Below are 7,024 nucleotides of genomic sequence, written 5' to 3' on the forward strand. Positions count from 1 at the left end.
AGGTTATGATCATGGAGTAGTGTAGAAAACACATGCAGACCTTCATGTATAGATGTGCATGCACACAGAGCCTGGTAGAAAAACTTCATGTACAAATGCTTATCTTAAAGGTCCTTTCCAACCAAAACGATTCTATGATTCTATGAAAGGATAAATAAATATATACACATGTGACCATATATGCATATAAACATGATTGCATGTATGTGTTTACGTATATAAATATGTATGCGTGCACATACATGCAGACACATAACTCTCCTCTTTGCATGCTTTTTATGGATGTGTTTATATATGCATAGATTTAGATGAGTGCTATATATGTATAAATACTATTCACTGATATCCTTGTGTGCTTATATGCACACAGGTACATTTGCTCCCCAAATATATAGAACAGTTATACCATCCATTTACAACTACTAGGGAACAAAGTGAAATAAAAGCATAAAATCCAGGAGATTTTCCCCCCAGCCCTGCCTGCGATGGGGTTTCTCCTGTTGCTCTGCCATGCGTACAAGGATCTATTGGCGCAGACAGTACTTGCTTGCTATGAATGGGGATCATTCAGAGCCCTCCGTAAATGAAGTCTCTATGGCCGTTCTTGCTGAGGAAAATATAAAGTTTCTCTGTGTCATTTTGCTGTTAATTAGCAAAGAAAGATAAATACATTTCAGGTGAATATTTTCACTAGCAGAGGTTGTGGCACGCAAGCAACATTAAAGCTTTGAAAATAAGGCGAGAGGCAAAGGTGTGCTGGATACTGTAGGTCTGCATTTATACCTCTGTAAAAGCAGTGTTTATTTTTAAAATATGAAACATAATTTTTCCCCAGGCCTCCGAAAATGAAAACACTGGATTCAATATTTCAAGAGGAAAATATGCATTTAAAGCTCTTCCCGAGCCTGCTTGCAACGTAAACAGACAAACCATTAACGGCTCGTGCTGGCCCCAGAGCGGCCTGGCCATTCTGCAGAGCCACTATTGTAGGCTTCACGTGTCCTGGCACAAGGAAGGTTTGGCTCTCCCTCCAACATTCATGTCCATGGCTCCTTACTAAAAAAGTGCTTGTTTTAAATACCAGATCCCCTCTTTCCTTCTACTGCTGGATGGTCAGCAGAAGATCCTGGTCCCACCTTGCTCCTGCTGAATGCTTCAGACTGATGGGGAATTGTTGTGTAGAGCCAGAAGTTTTTCCCCAAACATCAGTCCCATTATATTATTATCTGAGTGCAAATTGAGGAGAAAAGACGTGTAGATGCTTTGTATCAAGGCAAGGTGATAGTGAAAGACAACACCTGCAACCATATGGAGTTTTCTGACCTGGGTTTGCAACCCTGTCCCTTGCTCTCCACGTCTTCGTTCAGACTATGACCATCGGGACTATTCTCAGGATGGAGGTGACCAATACCATTTTTTGGAGCAATCCCCAGTACATGATGGGATGATCTGCTCTGCTCCACCAGCACTACGGGTAAAAGCACTTTGCTGATGGCTGCAGCCTCTGTGCTCCCACCAACAGGTGGGCAGAGGGGCCAGACTGCTGGGGCCATCTTGTCATTGCTGGTGTAAGACCATGGTTGCTGATGCCCATTGTTGCCCGGCTCGGATGGATGAGCTTGGCTGCAGTGTCTAGATGTCACAGCACAGATGAGACACGCTTAACGACATGGCAGCGTGAAGCTCACCATCAGAGTGCTTAACCTGCTGGGAGACTTCAGCTGGAAAATAATAATATCGTAAGTGCCTAGCAGGGCTGGAGAGCCTTTGCACTGCCCTAACAACCGACACAGCCTAACTACAGCCAAGGCTTCTGCCTCCAGGTGAATGAGATTGAATTAAAATAAACAGCTTTCCAAAGGCAGTAAGGTCCAGCAGAAGACTCCAGTGTGAAGTCAGGAGCTGCAGCTTGTCCTCCCCAGCATGACCTGTCAGGGAAGCATCATCCTCTGCACCCACACAAGAAAGAGGTTTTTCCTTTGGTGGCTGGTGCCTCAAAACTCTGTGCAATGCCCCAAACTTATTCATGGTTTGCTCACTGTGCTGCATTCTCCTTCGGATCCTCCCTTGTTTTTCTAACCACCTTTTCCTGGTTTGTAAAATCCCGATGCTGAAATACCACTCTGCTAGATGCCTTCGTTCTTTGGATTGCCAAATCTGCCAGCCTTGGGATGGGCCAGGAAAGAGCAAAGCCCAGTTTAAGAACAAGTACTAAAAGTACTAAAAAGCAAACACGTACTAATATGGGCAGTATTACAGCTAGGAGAGGTGGTAACTTCTCATTTGTCGTAAGACAAGTAAGTCTGATGGCATAAACTATATAAATGCAGATTCTTTCTCTATCACTGTATGCATAACGTTTCACAGGAATGTAAATCAGATGGAAAAGCCAAGAAAAATGACATTTTAATTTCAATAGTGCAGACATGCTTTGTTTTGATTTGGCATTTTACTTTTCCAATTTGTTTTGCTCAAGTTTTATTTTAAAACAGTACCCTAGTTTTATATTTACATATTTCCAATACACATACCATTATTACATTTAATATCTTAGTATAAATTTCACACTGCAACAAACCAAAATGATAAAAATCAAAATGAATCAGTCCCTAAGGTGCTTCCATGTAAATGACCCAGAAGAATGTGAAGGTTTTCTATGGGAAAAAAGGAAATCAGACTTCGGGGATCTCAAGATGTTTCCAAACTTCCAATAGAGTTCTATCAGAAGGTATTTAAAATATTGGGTTTTTCTTTTAAAAAGAATAAAAGCACAGTCTTTATAGCCCTGGGCCATAAATATTTCTTAGAAGGGATCCGGAGATATGGTTGAGTCACGCTAATAGAGGCAGCAAAGCAAGAAGAGGGTTGGGAAGGGACAAGCAGCCAAAGCCTGAGAAGTTTACTGTTGATTTTTATTTCATTCTAAACAAACCTGTTAGTTGTAGTAAACACAGCTTTCTTGCCCTCCAGCCACCAGAAAACTCCAAGGTTTAGCAAAATGCTCAGTAATTTTTTTGGTTTTTTTTCAGATTTCCTTTGATGTTCCCAGGTGAGTGTTTCTGAGCTGGATTCACAGCCTCCATTTTTCAAATACTCAGAGAAATGATGACAAAAGCTGCCATTTAGTTAAAGCTCCAATTCTTGTATTTTTATCCCTACGGTGTTTCTATTTCAGTTTGTTACAGGGAGCGGAGGAGTCCCTCCCAGCCTGCTTCATGACCAGAAAGGATATTTACTGCACCACCGTGTTGCAAAAGTGGTATTTACAGCAGTGAGATCAGTGCAAAGCATAAAACAAATGAGGCAAAGGGTGAAAGACTGGGGAGGAATGAATGGCTTTAAATATAACCCTTTCGACAGCTCAGGATCAAAAGAACTGCTGTTTATCCTTTAAGCTGCAAATGGCTGGCAAATATCCTTGTGCTCTGATGCTGTAAATAGTAAATGCTGTTTATGGCTAGTCAATGTTTATGTATTTTATGGGTCACATTTATTTCAGAGGGATCATTTTTTATTTGCCATGTTAACTGTGCCCACATCTTCCCCCCTGGGACCGAGTTGCCTCCTGGGCACTGTTCCTGGCTCTGCTGCTGACCACCTGCAAAACTTTGGGCAGCTCATGTCCTCCCTTCATGCTTTGACTTCTCCACCAGGACAGTCCCACCAACAATGCTGACCTGGCCCAGAAGTCCCTAAGGTTGTATCTGTCCTGCTAAATTGCTTGAATGAAACAGCAGTATAAGTCTTATCATTTGCAAAGATGAAGGTCACTGTGCGGGCAGCTCTTTTTCTCGAAGGTGAACGAGCCAACACACCAGCTGGATCAAGGCAAGCCGTACAAAAGGACGCGGGTAGGAAGATGTAGTAATAAAGACTCTGGGATCATCCAAGAAGAGGAACATCTTTGTAAAATAACTTTCACTAGCAGAAATGTTACAAAAATCCTGTGGGCAGACCCATGGATGAGAGAGATCCTCAGCTGGAGTCTGTGGGGGTGCGTCTGGCCTGATGGATGAGCACGCAGATGGAAAGCAAACAGCAGCAAAAGGATTTGGGCTGAGGCATGTCCACACTGCCAATTTCTGTCATTCTGGGCTCACCACTGGGGACAGCAGTTGCAGCAGCTTCATTCGACTGATACAAGTGAGTAATTATCTTAATGAACTGTCTGCAGGAAAGCTAAAGTAAAGCCTGTCTTTTTTTTTTTTTTTATGATGTTTGATTTATGCAATTATAATGGCGCCTGTCCCAGGCTCTGGGGTCTGAATCCTGGAAGGTTTATAGGTGTCATTCAAATGAGCAGGAACCAAGGCAGCAAGAAAACCAAGAAGGGCAGCACGGTCCCTGTGGTGCAGGACAGTCTGCAGTGACAGGCTCCTGGAGAAATGCCACACATCCATCACCCGGGATTCCCTCCATGGCTCCAGGGCCAGCCAGCACATTGACTTACGTCAGCTCGAGGAGATGCCAGGGAATGCTGCCAAGTTGCTGTCTTTGCCCTCTTCAAGGTCTATTTATACCCACTCATGGACATCAGAATACCCTTGGGATAGGAAAGGCCTTTCCATCATAGTGGATGCTATGACTCGAGCTGCCTGGTTTTGAGCACTGTTGTTCCTATGCATTATTTTTGCCGAGTTGCTAGCAGCTCCATCATGTTTCCAGATGCCATTTCAAAGTCTGATAGAAGCCAGCATTGGAAAAATGCTTCCGATCCTCCTCAGGATTTACTGACACTGTATTTTCTGGCAGCTTTGGCGCTGTTTAACAATCCAAGAGGATTTGTAGAATCAGAAGTTTTACTGAGGTTCCATGTCAAAGAGTCTCTTATAAAAAGGTATGTCCTGGATTGCTGGAGCAACCTGTGCTAGTTACCTTCACCGGAAAACATTTCCCGTCAGTGGACAGGTTTATCAAACATTTGACTAAAAGGCTGTGAATGGTGCATGGGAGCGCTTCCAGCACATAACTGGGGTTTGCAGCACTGTCTTATTGGGACCAGCTCAAGGCTGAGGGAAGGAGCCTCAAGGAGGGCTATCCTCTGTCAATAAAACAAAACACTTCTGCAATGGCATAGAGCACAACACCACCTCTCCCAGCCATGAGGACTACCTGCAGGCAGTCTCTTTGGATTTGCTTAGACTTTTAGAGGCTTTTCTTGCAGTCTCAGGTACTGAGTCTGGTTTTGAGAGCAGACCAGGATCACTCTCACCCATTCTGCAATTTCCCTCCCTCCTCTGATGAGATCCATGATATTCCATGAGTTATTGGTTGTTTCTTTTTTCAGAGCAGAGGGAGAGGCATGTCTCCTCCAACTGAAGGCAGTGGCACCAAAATGCCCAGAGAAGAACAAGAAATTAAACAAAGCAGAAGTGCTCAAAGTGACACACAGCCACTCGAAGCAAAAAGTCCTTTTTCCACTGGAGATTTTGCCCCAGGTCAGATGGGGGGAAAAGACCACAGTCAGTCAGGTAATCTAACAGACATCTCTGTTAGATTTGGAGTCTTGGAGCATCTCCATCTCCATGAGATAATGCTGCTTTTAAAGATGGTCAAGTCCCTCTTACATATCTGTTCTGCCAGCGCTGAGATCATCAGCTCAATCTACTCTCTACATCAAAGAATTGCTGCTTATTTCTCCTCTGCTTTTAAAAAAAAAAAAAAAAAAAGCAATGTGTGGAGCAGCATTAAGTATGTTTGCGTGAACTGGTTCTCAGCCTGTATCGGAGAGACTCACATCAGTAAATCAGTTTAGAGAAGAAAAAACAGTATAACAGTAGCATATTTAAGAGAGTCTTTTATCAGTCTCAAAACCAGCATTGATAGCGCCCTCATCTGACTTATTAACAGGTTTGGGACAGCTTGTGTTCAGTTTGTGTTGGCCAAATCATCTAACATTTCAGAAAACCAAACCCACTTCCCGTCTAGAACTCAGCCCCTGACCTGGCTGGAAACTCACAATAAATCTATACATTTTATCACATTTCAGGGTTTTTTGAGCCAGGCTTTCATGGGGAACTATTCTGAGCCCTGGAGAGAAAATACTGCATGAAGCAGAAGGATCGTCTGACTTGCTAAGAGCCACAAAACATCAGGTTCATTTAGAAGATCAGGTGTGTACCTGAAGGCTCAACTCCTCATACACATTGAAAAAAATTCCATCTCTGCAAGAGATGTGTTGAATGTACTTTAGCTGCTTTAGCTGTATTATCAAAGTCAACTATACCAAGAGGCATAGGGAATGTTTAACCCTGCTGCAGTAACTAAATAGCCAAGAGCATTATTAATGCAAATTTAATTAGAAGTAGAATTTGAACCATTTAAAGAGATGGAAAAGGATTTTTAACACAATTTAGTTGGGTCACATTGAGGAATCCTCTTCTGGTTTAGATGTCAAGTGAATTGCCAGCATTTCTCTTAATGGTATTTTGGGCAGACCCAGTTAACTGGCTTTTGGTCAATCCTGGCCAGTGAAAGCAGCCTGGTGAAGATGCCCCAGTGCTGTGATGATTGTCACACACCATCTCAGCCCCCACAGACTCTAATGAGAAACCTTAAGGGAAAGACTGTGCTTTCCAATACCTCCCTAAACTAACAAGGAGAGAAGCTCAACCCAGGTAGCCCACCCCATAGCCTCCTCCAGACCTGGCTTTGAGCACTGCAACAAAGGTGGGCAGGTAGCTGGTGAGAAATGAGAAGCAGCCAGTTTCAGCATCCAGCATGGTCTTCAGAACTATGAGCAAATTACACTTTCATACTGAGTTGTTTTAAAAAGTAGAGAACAATCCAAAAAGGTGAGCAGATGCTTAATTCGAGGTATCTCTCATCTGTCATCAGCAACACTATTCAGTAACATCTACAAAGACTGACCTGTGCAATCAGAGTCAGTTGTGAATGTGCCACAGAAAGCAGGATCTTTATCACTGGTGATAATGTACAAGAATCAGAATAATTTTGGTTGGAAAGGACCTTTAAGATCATCAAGTCCAACCATTAACCCAGCACTGCCAAGTCCCCCACTAAA

The sequence above is a fragment of the Nyctibius grandis genome, chromosome 24, assembly GCF_013368605.1.
Source record: "Nyctibius grandis isolate bNycGra1 chromosome 24, bNycGra1.pri, whole genome shotgun sequence".
Classification (NCBI taxonomy): Eukaryota; Metazoa; Chordata; class Aves; order Nyctibiiformes; family Nyctibiidae; genus Nyctibius; species Nyctibius grandis.